General features: G+C 34.1%; 1 pseudogene; it reads left to right on the top strand.

Annotated features, from left to right (window-relative positions):
- The first annotated feature begins 4,946 nt into the window (after positions 1–4,946).
- On the top strand, positions 4,947–12,942 carry LOC138326579 (uncharacterized; annotated as a pseudogene).
- Positions 12,943–18,207: the final 5,265 nt, after the last annotated feature.

The following is an 18,207-nucleotide window of genomic DNA, read 5'->3' as shown; positions in this document are numbered from 1 at the left end:
ATGGGATTGAGGGTACTGACGAAAACCTAACGAACGAAAACACGGAGGAAGTCCTTAAAGATTTTATAAGGAATGAACTGGGTGTAGAGGATGCTGAATCTATACATTTTCAAAATGTACACCGTTTGAGAAAAAGGAAAGACGGCAAACCAAGGGGCATTGTGGCTAGGTTCACGCGTTACACAGATCGCGATCGCGTCCTGAGAACAGTCCCTGTAAAACTACGAGACAAACGACAGTTTTCTGTGTCACAGCAGTTCCCTATTGAAATCGCGCGGAGGAGAGATGCCCTATATCCGATAATGAAGGAGCACCAGCGCCGCGGAGTTAAGGCGGTGATCAACTACGACAGATTGTACGTAAACGGATCACCATACACGGCGCCGGAGCCGGGATACCCACACGCTGCGACCCTGCCCCCGGATCAGAGGAATCGACCCTAGGACTGATCGACAAGAGTTCCAACGATATCGGAACTGAAAGTAACTTTTGTTAATGTTTGTGGTATACGATCGAAACTATTACTTCCTGAATTTACTGAAATTATTACATCTCATGACGTTATTATATTAGCTGAAACTAAGACTGATGATCTCGATGTCATTGAATTGTCATTTGGTTATAATTATATGGTTAAGAATAGAGCTAATGTTAAAAATAAGTCCGGTGGTATAATGATCATTTTCAAAGATAAATACAAGCCATATTTTTTGTTCCCAGAAACAATATCAGAATTTGTACAATGGGTAGAGATACGATTTTTCAATAACTCGCCTTCAGTACTACTAGGCTGTGTTTATGTTCCACCGGAAACCTCTAAGTATGCATCTAATGAGGCATTTTCAGAAATCCAAGACGAGATGATAAGTTTGATGAAGAAAGAAAAAATGGTAATGCTTATTGGCGATTTTAACGCCAGAACTCCTACAATGATTACGTGGTGCCTGATGATAATTTGATAGCCGTGATAGATATATTAGAAGATAATGACTTGTATGATGATCTATATGATTTTGAGAATCTCGCTCGCTTAGGAATTCCACTTCAGAGAACAAGTCAGGACACAGCGAGACCAAATAATTTTGGTGTTAAACTATTGGAATTCTGCAAAAATAGTAACCTATATATAGTGAATGGTAGAAGCGGTAACGATAAATATATTGGAAGAAACACCTGTAAAAATGTAAGTCTAGTTGATTATTTGATTGTATCTTCAAATGCGTTTCCTTTAATTAATCAATTTGAGATTCTTGATTTTGATCCACTAATCTCAGATGTGCATAATAGAATAGTATTTTCCATATTTTTAACTGAAAACGTAGTTGACGACACATTTGAAACTACAGAGAAAAGTGAAAAATGGGTCAGCGATAGACAAATTGATTTCATAACTGAACTTGGCAATGATACAGAACGATATCTACAATCGATAAATATGAAAATTGAAAATATGAAAGTCTCTGAAAATGATATATCTGGACAGGATATAAACAATGTTGTGAATGATATAAGTACTATGTTTATGAAAACCTCAACAAAGGTTTTTGGGACCAAAAAGGTTATAAAGAAAAAGTCGGGTAAAACTAATAAAAGATACCATCCATGGTTTACCCACGAATGTGCCGTAAAAAGGAAAGAATTCCATGAAGCAAAAAAAGCGTATAAGATACTAAAAAGTAATGCGAACCGGAAAAAATTAAAAAAGAAAAGTAAGGAATATAAAAGTATGATAAATAATAATTATTCAAATTATCAAAAAGATATCGAAGATGAAATTAGAAAAACTTCAAAATCCAATCCAAAACTTTTTTGGAATATATTAAAGAAAATTGATAAGACAACAAAGGGAAGCAAAATTGATTTGACTATAGACGAGATTCACGAATATTTTAAAAAATTAAGTTATGATAATGAGCAGGTTGAGGAATTTGTTCTACCAGAAATTACTGAAAATCAGTATGAAAATATTTTAAATTGTAGAATAAGCCCCGATGAAATTATTATTGCTATAAAAAAATTAAGTAATAATAAATCATGCGGATTTGATAATATTATAAATGAGTATATTAAAAGCTCAGTTGACATGATGTTACCTATATATGTTGATTTATTTAATATTGTACTGGATAGTGGTATAATTCCAGAAAGTTGGAACACGGGTGTAATCAAACCCATTTTTAAAAACAAAGGAGACAAAAAGGATTTGGATAATTACAGGGCGATAACTCTTGTCTCATGTTTGGGAAAAGTGTTTACATCAATTTTGAATTCTAGATTATACAAACTCTCCGACGAGATTAACCTAATAAGTAATGCGCAAGCAGGTTTCAGAAAAGGGCATTCAACACTTGATAATATATTTATTCTAGATGCATTGATATCGATTTATTTATCCTCGGGAAGAAAATTGTATTGTGCATTTATTGACTTCCGCAAAGCTTTTGATTCAGTTTGGCGAATTGGTTTGTGGCAAAAATTATTCAAAAGTAATATTACAGGTAAAATTTTCAAAGTCTTGTTTAATATGTATTCAAATACTAAATCATGTGTTAGAAATGGTAATGAAGTAACACCAATGTTCACATGTAATACCGGGTTAAAACAAGGAGAAAATTGCTCCCCATTTTTGTTTGCATTGTATCTTAACGATCTGGAAGAATTTTTAGCTTCGAAAAACGTTGACTGTTTATCGAAACTACACGAATTGTGCTGGGATTCAATTGGAATTTATGTAAAAATGTTTGTTATTTTATATGCTGACGATACAGTCCTAATGTCGGAAACTCCTGAAGGTTTGCAGCTTATGCTTGATAAGTTCCAAGAGTATTGTGAAAATTGGAAATTAACAGTGAATACACAAAAAAAAAAAAACTAGTAATTTTTTCAAAGAGAAAACATAACAATGAATATAGGTTTACATTATATAATAAGGAGCTTGAGATACAAGACACATTTTCCTATCTAGGTATTTTGTTTAATTACAATGGCAACTTTACTGCAGCGAAAAATCGACTGTCTGAACAGGCCCAAAAGGCACTTTATGTTGTATATCGTAAAATAAGAAATATTGACTCACCAATTGACTTGAGATTAAAATTATTTGTTACACTAATCAATCCTATTTTATTATACTCGTGCGAAATATGGGGCTATGAGAAAACACAACTTCTTGAAAAGATACATTTACAGTTCTGTAAGAGAATACTAGGCCTAAGAAAAAGCACGGCAAACTTTATGGTATACGGAGAATCTGGAAGATACTCACTAGGTGTAGATATTAGATTAAGAATGGTGAAATTTTGGCATATGTTGGTTTGTAATGAAAATAAATTATCAGGCCTTATGTATAGATTGATGTATTCACTTCATGAAACAGGACAAATGCAATTAAAATGGATCAAGTTTATCCAAAATACTTTAAATAATATCGGTTTAAGTCATGTCTGGTTATATCAAAAAAGTTGTATACCAAATATTAACGTTTTAAAGAACGAAGTTAAACAAAAATTAAAAGATCAGTTTATACAGCACTGGTTAAGTGATATAGAAAAATCATCTAGAGGAAATGTTTATACTACTTTTAAACACAATTTTGGTTTAGAAGACTACTTGAAACGGTTGAAAAACAAAGATTCAAAAATGTTATGTAAATTTAGAACTTCCAATATGAAACTACCGGTAGAAACCGGAAGATGGAGAGGGTTGCAAAGGAATGATAGAATATGTACATTGTGTAATATGGGTATAGGAGATGAATTTCATTATTTGTTTTTATGTAATCATATTAATGTTAAACAATTAAGATTAAAGTTTATTCCATCCTATTATCACACAAATCCAAGCAAAGTTAAAATGGAAGGAATGTTCAGAATTTTCAATAAGAAGCTATTAATTAATATCAGTTCATTTATTCAAAAACTGTCTTTACTCTTATAAAAACGCATGTTACATTGTTCATTTTTGTCTCTAATACAAAACATGTATAATAATTGCCAACAAATGCCATGTTCTATATTGTATATGTGTATCTCTCATGTACTACATTTTGTATGTTTATATCTCTATATACACGTGCCTGTCATGCACTAAAACTGTATTATAAATTGGACCTCTTGTCACACAGTTACTGTGTCTGAGTGAATAAATAAATCTTGAAAATCTTGAAATCTTGTAACGTCAGCAATTCTCAGAACATCTGCAAATATACCTTCAACAAATGTTCTTGTAAGGATATCTTTCATAAGGTATTAAGTTCTAAATGAAGTAAGCCATAGCCTGTATGTAAAAAACCCATCTTGTTGGAATTTGAATGTCAAAAGAAAATTACTGTAATTACCTGCATATAACCCGCGCTGGGGTATAGCCCAGGGGAAGCAAAATCAAGCATTCTCTATGATTTTGAAAAATAAATTACAGATAACCCACACGGCTGTATCTCCATTTGCCCACTTTTTATAATCTGATAATTGCTGGTATGTTGTGAGAAGGATTATAGTCTATTTCAGAGAAGTATACTAAATGTTACCCGTGATTTACCTGTGATTTACCTGAGATTTTCACCTGTGCTACCTACTACAAGTACTAGTATCGATGCATAAATTAATATCAGTATATATATAAATATTAATTAATTTTATGATTTCAATAGAATAAAGTTTTCTTAAATGCCATTTAAAAAAAAATTTAATTTGAAATAAATTACATATTTAAATTTTACGATTTTAATAGAATTAAGTTTTAAATCCATTTAAAAATAAATAAACTAAATATGAAATAAAAAAAATTATATACCATTATCTTTACATTCATTATGTATATCTAAAGGGCTCACATATCTGAACACATGGTCACTTAATAATCTTTAATTGATTGTTATGATTTGAATGAGTCTGACTGTATTTTGATGATAACCCAAGCTGATGATGATAATTAACAGTTATAATGGTATGATCAAAGCTACCAAGAAGTCAACTACCCACCTCTACTACCGAGATTTCCTTTACCCACCTCTACTACCAAGAAGTCAACTACCCACCTCTACTACCGAGATTTCCTCTACCCACCTCTACTACCAAGAAGTCAACTACCCACCTCTACTACCAAGAAGTCAACTACCCACCTCTACTACTAAGAAGTCAACTACCCACCTCTACTACCGAGATTTCCTCTACCCACCTCTACTACCGAGAAGTCAACTACCCACCTCTACTACCAAGAAGTCAACTACCCACCTCTACTACCGAGAAGTCAACTACCCACCTCTACTACCGAGAAGTCAACTACCCACCTCTACTACCGAGAAGTCAACTACCCACCTCTACTACCGAGAAGTCAACTACCCACCTCTACTACCGAGAAGTCAACTACCCACCTCTACTACCGAGAAGTCAACTACCCACCTCTACTACCGAGAAGTCAACTACCCACCTCTACTACCGCCTTTAGCGAATGTGGATGATGTATGGTTCAATGCACTTGAGGAACTGGAGGATGCTGATGTACCCGTGACCACCCTGCCTTTCACAGACTAAGTGACAACCCAATGGATAGAGGGAGATCGTCAGACTTGGAACCACTACAGCACAGAAGGACACCGCACCACCAACAACCTGGAGGCTTGGCACGGGAAGCTGAAGAAGAAAGTTCGAACCGCACACCCCAACATCTACACCATCATCAGAGTTTTCCAGGAGATCCAAGCCGCCAATGAGATCAGCAGGATACAGAAGGACGCAGGAGGACCAACCAGACCACACAGCAAGAGATACCGGAACATCGACCACCGACTGATGACACTGTTCAAAGGAACGCCTGGAGAACAACACCTTAAGCCTGATGGAATACGCAGACGCAGCGTCACACCTTCTCCATTTGGAGTAGATTTTATGAGAGACATCCGATATCCAAACTGTTTTGTCAGTGTGTACAAAATGACTTGTAGTCATATGACATAAACGTCTGTATATTTTGTATTAGTATTTGTATTAGCGCTTTGTATTGTAATGATGTATCACTTTTTTGTATGTATAAAATGCATTGTAGCATCTATCACATATATCATGAATAATAGTATTTGTATTAGTGCTTTGTATTGTAATGATGTATCACTTTTTGTATGTATAAAATGCATTGTAGCATCTATCACATATATCATGAATAAGTATTTGTATTAGTGCTTTGTATTGTAATGATGTATCACTTTTTGTATGTATAAAATGCATTGTAGCATCTATCACATGTATCATGAATAAGTATTTGTATTAGTGCTTTGTATTGTAATGATTATCATTTTTGTATGTATAAAATGCATTGTAGCATCTATCACATGTATCATGAATAAGTATTTGTATTAGTGCTTTGTATTGTAATGATTATCATTTTTTGTATGTATAAAATGCATTGTAGCATCTATCACATATATCATGAATAAGTATTTGTATTAGTGCTTTGTATTGTAATGATTATCATTTTTTGTATGTATAAAATGCATTGTAGCATGTATTTTATCTATTTATAATAAGTATTTGTATTAGTGCTTTCTTATAGTAATGGTATGTCATTATTCTGTGTGTATTTTGGTGGTAATATATTTATATATGTTATATATGTTATTAGTGCTTTATTGTTGTAATGTACATGTAAAATATGTAATTTCATAATAAACAATAATAATATTTTATAAGTATTTTGTTGTCTAAATTTCTTCTAAAAGTGTTACACAGGTAACAGGTGTATCTCTCTATTTCCCCACTTTCTACAGGTAGCTCAGGTAAGTCACTACAGGTAAACACAGGTAAAATTATTATGGAACTGACTATAATTGCTTTTCCATTGTTCTCCTATACCAACACTTTCCTTTGTTCTAAAAAAAGTGGGCAAATGGAGAACACACCACCCACACAGTCAGATTGCCTTCCGGTTATACTTTGATGTAATCCTTGAAAATACAGTTGAATTTTGACAGGACATATGTAGTATATGATATACTAATAATGGTTCATGAGTCTATATATATATACACAAAAACTGTTTTATAGTTGTATTTTTTTTATGTATATATACACATATATATATGCTTTAATATATAGTCATTTCATTTCGAAAGGGCTATAGGTTTATTCAAAGATATGTAAAGCTATCAATAACATATTTTTTTTCTTTGGAAATAGGTTTTAAATGCAAGGAATAATAGCTCATACAAAAATATTTTAGAATAGTGAGAGGGTTACCTGAACTATTTCCAACATACATGTATAGCCCGCATATTTTTAGCCCACCATCAGCAGATGCCAGATGGTGGGCTATTCAAATCGCTTTTCGTCTAGTCCGTCCGTTAACAATTCTTGTTATCGCTATTTCTCAGAAAGTGATGAAGGGATCTTTCTCAAATTTCATATGTAGGTTCTCCAAGGGCCCTATAGCTAATTATGCATTTTGCATTTTGGGATCAGTCGGTAATCAAGATGGCCACCAGGCAGCCATCTTGGATTTTGATACTTAAAGTTTGTTATCACTATTTCTCATAAAGTACTGAAGGGATCAGGCAGCCATCTTGGATTTTGGTAGTAAAAAATTGTTTCCACTGTTTCTCAGAAAGGACTAAAGGGATAATTCTCAAATAACACATGAAGGTTCCTCTTGGGCCCTAGTTGTGCATACTGACATTTGGGACCGATCGGTCAACAAGATGGCTGACCATGCCAGTCGCCATCTTGAATTTTGATTGTTGAAGTTTGTTACCACTATTTTTCAGAAAGTACTGCAAGAATCTGTCTCAAATTCCATATGTAGGTTCTCCTCGGGTCCTAGTTGTGCATTTTGGGACCGATCGGTCAGCAAGATGGCCGACAGGCCGCCATCTTTGATTTTGATAGTTGAAGTTTTGAAAGAGAAAAGATCCATCTGACAATTGTCAGACATAGATCAATCTTTGGTGGGCACCAAGCTCCCTCTGGGATCTCTTGTTATAATTTGGTAATAGTTTTCACAGATAGCCCGCATCGGCAGATAGCCTGCATTAGGCATCTTCTGATATAAAAAATTGTATAGCCCGCTGGCAATACACAGAAAAAATTGTATAGCCCGCTGGCAATACGCAGAAAACTACCGTAAATGATTAAATATAAGAAATCGATATCCAGATATGTTATTTTTGATTTCAAATAATAAATTTCCTAGATTCAATAAATTTTGCTGTGCTTAACTGGCTAATAGATATTTAGTTAAGACTATTGTAATTTTGATTTGTAACGGATTCTTTTTTTTTTTTTCCTTTTTTTTTTTCCTTTTTTTTTTTACAGGAATCATGATAATCCTTTGCAGAATGTTATTTCCTTTGTCCCAGACAACTACTCTGTTATGAAAGGTAGACACAACTCTGATGACCTACATCAAAGAGAAAACACCCTTATATTTTTGATATTTGATGTAGCTGCCATCTGAGCAACCTGTGCACTGTGGCAGCTGTCAAGACCCTGCCTATGCCCATTGAGGATCTATTGGTGGACACCTTCTTCCATTTCTATTACAGGTACATATAATTTGTACATATTGCTTGAGGTAATTGGTTCCCAAATTCTTTATAAGATTTAAACTTTTAAGACAAAGATCTCATTAATGTAATGTGTGTTAATATCATATACCATATAACTTGTCTAAACCGGATGTGAACGGGACCAGTCTATTTGTTCGGTTTATACAAGTGTCCGGTTTATAGAGGATAGAACCTTATCACAATATGTTCACATGGAAATCATCAGATGACTTTTTTATTACAACACAAACATTTATTCTCACATATGTACATGGTTGAACGTGAAAAGTATTCACAAATACAATGTACATGTAACAAAACCGTCGAATGAAAAGTGAAAAGTTGTCACTATATCTAGCCCTTAGTATATTGGTACAGGTAAATTCCCTTAGGTGCCTCATGATCAGTCCCATGTTGTGAAACCATTGATACCGGTTTGCTCAAGTTAATTTTACAAAGAAAGGTATAGTAACATTACCAAGACAGTTCCGGTTTTCAGAATAGACAGGTTCCGGATTATGCAGGTTTTGTGTACTATAGTTTATTAAGAAATTTGCCGGGACCAAACAAATCCATCGGTATAGACAAGTTTCCGGTTTATACAGGGTTCGGTTTAGACAAGTTATACTGTAGTCCCACTTGAAAACATGTATTTTAACATTTATCATTCAGTGAAGATATTTCAGTGGGTGTTGAGATGATAGATTGAAACTGTTGGAATGTTAAAGATGCTCCACCTCTGACAAATAGCATTTTTTCACAATAAAAAACATGAACTGACGAATTAGTATTTTTCTTCAGTTACAAAAGTTACTTACTGTACACCATTACCACTATTGAAAAGTTTCGAACAGCTTCTAATTTTACTTCAAGATAAAAATATTAAACAATAATTACTTTCGTTCGAAAAAAAAATGATGGCACTATGTCCTATATGGAATGAGGTACTGATTGCGCATGCAACCGAAAGCAAAATTATATTGTTTTTTGTGTTAATCAGACATATATATATACATGATTAAATACCAATCGTTGTTCAAATGATAAGAATCATTTATGCTCTGTCGGTGGTTGGACTTAAAATAAAATATTGTTTGTTTCCCCTTTCCGACCTACCCACCAAAACACTCCCTACCCAAAATATTTTATTGGCATTTTCTATACCAAAAATATTTTTTCATTTCTAATTTTTCTTTGTTTTCTCTGTTTTGTTTGTTTTCTTATAATACATTTTATGCTTTTATAACTTCAGTTTTAGAAAGAAAACTAATATCTTGAGGTATTTGTTGTCTAATAAAAAAAAAAAAAAAAAAAAAAAAAAAAAAAAAAAAACTACCTACCTACCCAACACTGGTATGGGTTGTTAAAGGGGAAACAAACAATTCATTAGGGCTGGCCTGGAACATCTTTAATTATTTAACTGAGAAATATGTTAAATTGCATATTTTCAGCTCCAGCAGGAAAGAGAAGTACATAGAATTTACAAAGTTTTGTGATGTGGAGCCAACCAAGATACTGAAACATTGCTCTACCCATTGGTTGAGCCTTGAGAAGTGTGTAAAGTGAAGTGCCTCCTGGATCACTGGCCAGCCCTCCAGAGCTACTTCAATTCTCGTGATGACGTGGAGAAGCCTGTCCGCATCAAGAGGATTGCTGGTCAACTATCATCTTCATAGATGAGAATGTACTACTTATTTCTGGCTTTCATCCTAGAGTCATTCAAATAGTTCAACATAACATTTCAGCTATTACTATTTCTTTTGAGGGCACTATTGTTTTATAGTGTTGTCAAGGTATGGCATAGTACCCGAGCCGTTCTTTCCTGTGTAAATTCCTCAGCACTCAAGTTTTCAAACCATGACATCATAGTGTTTTGCAAAACGTCGTCTGCACATAGCTTGTTTGCCAGTGAACAGCGCAAATAGCGACAGTGACGTCATTTTTTTCAATGTCGACGTACATAACATTAAATACCAATCGTTGTTCAAATGATAAGAATCATTTATGCTCTGTCGGTGGTTGGACTTAAAATAAAATATTGTTTGTTTCCCCTTTCCGACCTACCCACCAAAAAAGCATGCCAAACCATGCCATAATCCCACGGGAAACCATTGTATCTCACGGGAAACCATTGTCCCGGGACTATGGCTAATTGAATAGTGCCTGGGGACTGAACCAATGAAAACGTGAGAAAAGGTCACGTTATATACAAAAACTCTAATATGACAAGAAGATATGGCAATTGTTTTGAAAAAAAAATATGACAGAATATTTTTATCTGTATATGATTATGAGTATGATTAGTAGTTCTTATCAATGTAAAGTCTATATATATTTGTGTATGATTATCACACACCTATGTCTTAATCTAGCTTTGATAATTCTTGATCATTTACACAACACTTTTTGATCTTTGATAACTCTTCAATATTTAAAATGTTTATTAGATTAACCTATTTATACATTCATATTAAGCTAGAATTTCTCTAATAACATTCCATTATACTTCAGGCTGATGAATCCGGGATTGGTTACATGGCAAAGGAGATCAGACGTCTACTGGGGAGGTTCCTGGGCAGATTCGTCAAAGCCAAAGTCATCCGGGAAGCTGATCATTTGACCAAGGTTGAGTTTGACAACATCAACAACCAGATTCCAGACAGCATTGTGGACATTGGACCATTCTGCTATGCATACATAGTCGACAAAGAGGACAGCATTTCCCCATCCTTGACCAATAGAATTTTGGGGTAAGTTAAACAATATAAGTGTATAAATCATGAATATGTATTAAAAATAACTTGTAAAACATTTCAACATGATTAATCATGGATATTTAAAATTTTGCATTAATCTGAATTAAATGTATTTCCAGGATGATAATAACAATAATAGAAGTTTGTTATGATTTATTATCATTACTAATTATAAACTAATTTCAATTTCATTTGTGATAACTTGCCATAGAAAAACTTTACACTAAATATTTTCATTCATTCAGTTGGGTTACCTTAACCCTGCTACACGGTCTGATGGCACACCAACAGATGTGATGGCCATTGCCAGGAAGTTCCCAGGGATTGTTCCACAGGAGGACCTTCCCAAACTAGTGTGTCCTAGGCTTGGTTATAACTGGAACAAGGACATTAAGGCGTTTAAGCCCCATCAATCAATCAATCAACCAAACTAGAGGATGAACTGACTGATTAATCTGTGACAGCTGATTTTGAACACAGGTGACAAGCAATTTCCAGTTCTGTTCATTCTGTCTGAAGCCATGTTGACCATTCCCAATGCAAATGCAAAATGCGAAAGGACATTTTATGGTGCACAAACTTCAGACAGAGAACTGAGTCCAGGAGGTCCTGAAGCTGGCAAACACAGCAACAAGGAACCATAATATGTGTCACCAATCTTCAGATTTCCAAATGGAATTGAGAGAATTAGTGCTTGAACTTAGCTTGTACTGTGATGTGTTCATATGGAAAAATCTGTGATGTGTTCTTATGTGACTTGATCATGAACAATATATATTGAGTTGAGTTTGTCAATTTAATGGTTTAACAAACAGTTGATATTTTCTCTTGAAAAAAAGATATATGAATATCTGGTGTCATTTGCAGCTAGTCAGTTGTGTTTATTTAAAGAAAATAATATTTTTAATTGAGATGTTTGTCAATCATATGGAAATAGTTGCTACGGTATAGTTTTTATTATGTCAACATCTTTTATGAATTTTATGTGACAGAAGCAGTTTGTAGGTTTTTCACAAAACATGAATTTATAGAGTTCAAGTTATATTTAACACAAAATGTCATTCATGAATATGACTACAATACCTCTTTCTTTATTGAAAGTAGTATATGAATATCTGTGATGTCATTTGTGACATAATATATATATGTGATAGAACTGCAGTAGTAGCCAGTATTTATTTTCAATTAATCTAAGAAAAATATTTTAAATATTATGGAGACATTTAGTTGTTATTTCTATTGAAAGTTTATTGTTATATGTATTCTGTGGACATCTGGGATGTCATTTGTAACTTATATACATTGTATAATAGTCGTTGTATTTGTTTTACAAAGTAGAGTAATATGTGTGATCAGATGTCATTTGTGAAATTGATATGAAGGAGTTCCTATTTTTTATTGAGAATTTGTGCAATCATTGTAGGGCATAATTTTATTATTAATTTCTAGAGTGTAGGTATGGGCATTATGATGCTGTCATACGATGTTTACTGAATATGTTGACATGTAAAGCTTAAACCTGGTGTTTTTCTTGTTAAGCACCTATTGCTTCTTATCAATTAACTTAAATTCATCCTCATGTGAAATCTTTCAAGATGTTAAATATTATGGAATTTATTCACAAATACAAATAAATGTTATAGTTGTTTAAAACTGTTTTCAAGTTATCTGTACTGTATAGTGTGTTAAAAAAAAATTCTCAAGATTTACTTCAATTAAGACATATAGTTAATACGCCACAATGTGGCATGTCAACTCAAATGTCAAAAATGTCATCAAAAAATCAGATCTAAATCTTCATCAATGCAATTCAAGTTTGAAATAAGATGAACTTCAGTCTTATTGGGATTAAAAGATGCAAGCGATGCTTTTGCCCACCTGTTTATCTTTTCTAAATCGCTATTAAGTACATATTCAATTTCTCTGCACAAGCACCATACATGTCTGGGTACTAGAACACACGCACCATACATGTCTGGGTACTAGAACACAAGCACCATACATGTCTGGGTACTAGAACACAAGCACCATACATGTCTGGGTACTAGAACACAAGCACCATACATGTCTGGGTACTAGAACACAAGCACCATACATGTCTGGGTACTAGAACACAAGCACCATACATGTCTGGGTACTAGAACACAAGCACCATACATAGCTGGGTACTAGAACACAAGCACCATACATGTCTGGGTACTAGAACACAAGCACCATACATAGCTGGGTACTAGAACACAAGCACCATACATGTCTGGGTACTAGAACACAAGCACCATACATAGCTGGGTACTAGAACACAAGCACCATACATGTCTGGGTACTATAATAATAATAATAATAATAATAATAACTTTATTTAAACGTCGATGACCCATTGAGCCAATGGCTCATCTCCCATGGGGTCGACACAAAAGCATGCAATACAACAGACAATAGTATGACAAATTATATATGTATATATAGAAGTAAATCAACTAAACTAAGGTAATTAATAAAAAAATAACATACGAAAACATTTACATTTATATGTATATCAACTACGACTACAAATCAAGTTAAATGAATCAAAGTAAAAATAGATTCATCACCACATATTATTCATGGACAGGATCTCGATTGCGTTGTTTACAACAATTAAACAATTTCAATATACATTTGCAATAAATGCATTTTTAATCGGTATTTAAAATTTGCAAGTGGTGCACATTCTTTAATTTGCCTGGGTAATAAATTCCAGTTAATCACTCCAGAGTAGCTAAATGACTTTTTCATTAGTTCTGTACGAGGTTTTGGGAGCACAAAAACATCTTTTGAGGCTGACCTTAGACCATACGAACAGCTGGATGAGACTGGTGTAAATAATGTTGATATGTATTCAGGGGCCACTCCGTGAATTGATTTGTATATTAACACACACATGTGGTATTTGATTCTATACTCAAAGGGTAGTATTTTGAGTTCATTAAACATTTCCTTAGAAGGTGTGAGAGGTGGTTTATCAAGAATTATTCTCAATGCCTGCTTTTGAATTTTTGTTAATTGTTTTATCTGTTCTTTAGTACAAAATTTCCCCAGACAATAGACGCATAGTCAAGAATTGGTGAGATATAAGCATGATAATACAACAGTTTCGCGTCTTTTGACAAATAGGTATTTAATTTTCTGAGGAGGGCTAATCTAGTTGCCAATTTAGAGTAAACCTTATTAACTTGTTCATTCCATCCAAGGGTGTGATCGATGTGTATCCCTAGCACTTTTTGTGTAGTGACTGAGTTTAATATGTAATTGTCTAATTCTAGCTCTAAAACTCCAGCAGTATGTAATGCTCTGGGTTTGCCAAGGAGCATACATGTCGTTGTTTTTTCTTTATTAAAAGCCATATTGTTATTTGTACACCACTGCTTTATATGATTTAGGTCAATTTGGAGATTTGATTGAATTACATCAAGAGTCGTGCCGTTGATGTGAATGGTAGAGTCATCAGCATACATGTCGATATTTGAATGTTTAGTGTATAATGGTAAGTCATTTATATACAAAATAAACAGCAGAGGACCAAGTATTGATCCCTGAGGAACACCTGATATAACTTGTTGGGAGGTAGATTTAATGTTCTCAATTTTAACCGATTGTTTTCTTTGGTTAAGATATGATTCAAACCAAAGTAAACTATGTGCCGATATTTTCATTATTTTTAATTTATGCAATAGAACTCTATGGTCTACTAAGTCAAATGCTTTTTTAAGATCTAAGAAAATGCTACCGACTAAATCATTATTATCAATGTTAATTCTCCACTGATCTATTAATTTAACTAGAGCTGTTTGACAAGAGTGATTTTCCCTAAATCCTGATTGTGCAGAGTGGAGAAGTTCATATTTAAGGAGGTATCTGTTTAAGTGATCCGTAACATGTCTTTCAATTATTTTAGCAAGTGTCGGTAGAACTGAAATTGGTCTATAGTTTCCAGCTTCATCAACATTACCTCCTTTAAATAAAGGAGTTACTCTGGCCTCTTTTAGTCTAGCGGGGAAGATACCAGATTGCAAACTTAAATTGATTATGTACGCTATGTGTGGAGCTAGCTGTTGAACACACAGCTTGATAATTTTGGGTCCAACACCATCAATCCCAGTGGCCTTTGAAGTATTTAGATTATTCACGAGATCAAAGACGCCTTGTACAGAAATTAACGGAATAGAAAATTCAGCATGATTAGGTACCATGTTTAGTACATGGTTTTCAAGTAATGTATGATCTTGTTCATTTAGGGGAGTTTTTGCCACACCATGGGATATATTGACAAAGTGGTTATTGAGATGTTCTATTATATCCTGTTTTTGGTTAAGTGTAACATCCCCGTCTTTTAGGGTTGACGGTATTGTCGAATTTGAAGATTTGGAGCGAAATGATTTTAAGTGATTCCATAAAACACTTGTATTCTTATTGTTTTCTACTGCATTGATGAAAAAGTTTCTTTTTGAAGTTACTAACAAATTCTTAGCTTTATTTCTCCAGTATTTAAATAAGTTCCAATGACCCTTCTTATGATGGTAATCTCGTTTTATTCTGGCTTGTTTAATATCCTCATTATACCATTCGGGTTGCTTATACCTTTTTATTCTTTTCGTTTTTATTGGGGCATGTCTATTTAATACTCCAATTAAGGCAGTAAAAAATATCTGTAAAGCTTCATTAACATCATCAGTAAGAAAGAGGTCATCGATAGTTGTTTCATGAAGTTCTTGCAAGAATTTTTCTCTGTCAAAACTGTTGAAACATCTGTAAGTTATTGTTTTATGACAGTTGTTTTTACTCTGAAAAATGGGTTTTTTACATGCTTTGGTGATAAATACGGGATAATGGTCACTTAAAGCAATGCAAGGTATTTGTACTTCACTGATTAAGTCTTCATTTGTAGAATAAACATGATCTATTATTGTACTGGATGAATGATCTACTCTTGTAGGTTTATTAACTAATTGAGACAGACCATAACATGTAGTGATGGTATTCCATCTGTTATTAGTACAGCCATTGGTTATATCAATATTGAAGTCCCCCATTAAGATTATATCTAGGTTTTCGTTAGCGGCTTTTTCGATTTGACTATCAAATGCTTCAATCCAAGATACAAGTGATCTGGGTGGTCTATATACATAACATAATAAAACATTTTTGTAGTTAGGGATGTTGATTTGTAACCAAATGGTTTCTAAAGATGGATCTTCGATGTCCATTCTCCTAGTATAATTTAAGTCATCATATAAGTACACAACTATACCACCACCTATTTGATCTGTTCGGTCTTTTCGCTGAATGGTGTAACCATCAATACTGATAATATCGTTAGAGATTTCAGGATTTAAAAATGTTTCACAAAGACCAATTATATGTATTGGGTCACTTTTGTCACCGAACAAAGATTCTAATTCATCTAATTTGGGAATTAAATGTCTAATGTTCCAGCTACACATATGTAAACCTCGATGTTTCAATCCAAATTTCTTACTAAAATTATGGATTTCAACAGAATGTACAGATTCATTACCAAGTGGCATTGACATATTAGCATTGTCAGACATATTATCAACAAGAGCATCCGTATTCAAAGGCACGTCACTAGTTATACAAAACATGTTATCATCGGTTTGAACAATATCATCATAGTTTAAAGACGCTTGACTAGAATTACATGTTATGCTAAAATCATTGTGAACAATATTGCAATCGTCATCATTGAAAGATGCACTGTTTACGATGCCGGGTTGATTGCTTTCACTGACATAACTATCCATATGGTGTTGGTTTTGTTCACATAATACACACACTTTGTCAGATTCACTACTGTAATTGAGGTTACAGTTAGTGCACAGAGAAGGTAAAATAGCGAATCTATTATTACACAGCTGGTACGAACTAAGACAAGACCTGTCCGCGTGGTCCTAGTAAACACATTCCGACACAACGTGTCCAATTTGACCACAGTTAAAACACCTAGTGTTACTGCGGTGTGTGTGGCGATTCCTGCTATACAGCTGGGGTGGTTGATTCCATCCTCTATTAGTATGGTCGTTATATGATGGTCGTCTCTCATTCCGCGTCGCTGAAGTAGATTGCCATAGTATTGGTTTAATTTGGTCTATGCACTTAAGGAGTGCTGATGTTCCTGCTGATGTTAAATGTATTCCGTCAGCGTGCAGTAAATATTTCACAGGAGCACCATTACTAAAAATGAAGTTAGAGTACACATCCACAAATGTAAATCCCTTCTTGGATGCTAGATCCTGCAAAATTATATTATAAGGCACAACATCAGCATCCAGACGAGGGGCAAGTCCACAAATAATAGGTTGTTTGTGGCTCACAGCATTAAGCAGACGTTCGTATGAATCATAAAAATCTCGGATTGACTCTTGTTCGGCCGCGTTGTTACCGCCGGCATAGATGATTACGTCCGAGTAATCATCGATATCCATGCTTTTGATCTTGGAGACAAGATCGGATATCTTAGCTCCACGATTTGTTGACACTGTGACGTTTTGCCTTAGACCTTTTGGATTTATTCCTTTTAGAATGGAGCTGCCAACAATTAGAGTTTTGGCTCTTGCCCTTTTTTGATGCGGTGATTTTTCTCCTGCTTTATTATCATGAGTGTTTGTCGAGTTGCGGCGTTGTGTTTCAGTATGTGTTTTCTTATCGGCCGCTGTTTGTGTGCATGCATTTGCAGTGTTAGTATTTGTTTTCACACTTGGGATTTCTTCATAAACATTTTCCTTGACTTGTTTGTTTTGAGTAGCGCGTGGAGATTCAGCGGGTGTGGTTGACACTGTAGATTTAGACTCATTTATGGTCTTCAGAGAGTCAGAAATATGATTGAATTTTTTTTCAATTGATTTGCTAACATTTTTCATT

This window comes from Argopecten irradians, chromosome 6 (assembly GCF_041381155.1).
Source record: "Argopecten irradians isolate NY chromosome 6, Ai_NY, whole genome shotgun sequence".
Classification (NCBI taxonomy): domain Eukaryota; kingdom Metazoa; phylum Mollusca; class Bivalvia; order Pectinida; family Pectinidae; genus Argopecten; species Argopecten irradians.
The sequence above is the reverse complement of the archived record's forward strand: the minus strand, read 5'-3'. Positions and strand labels throughout refer to the sequence as shown.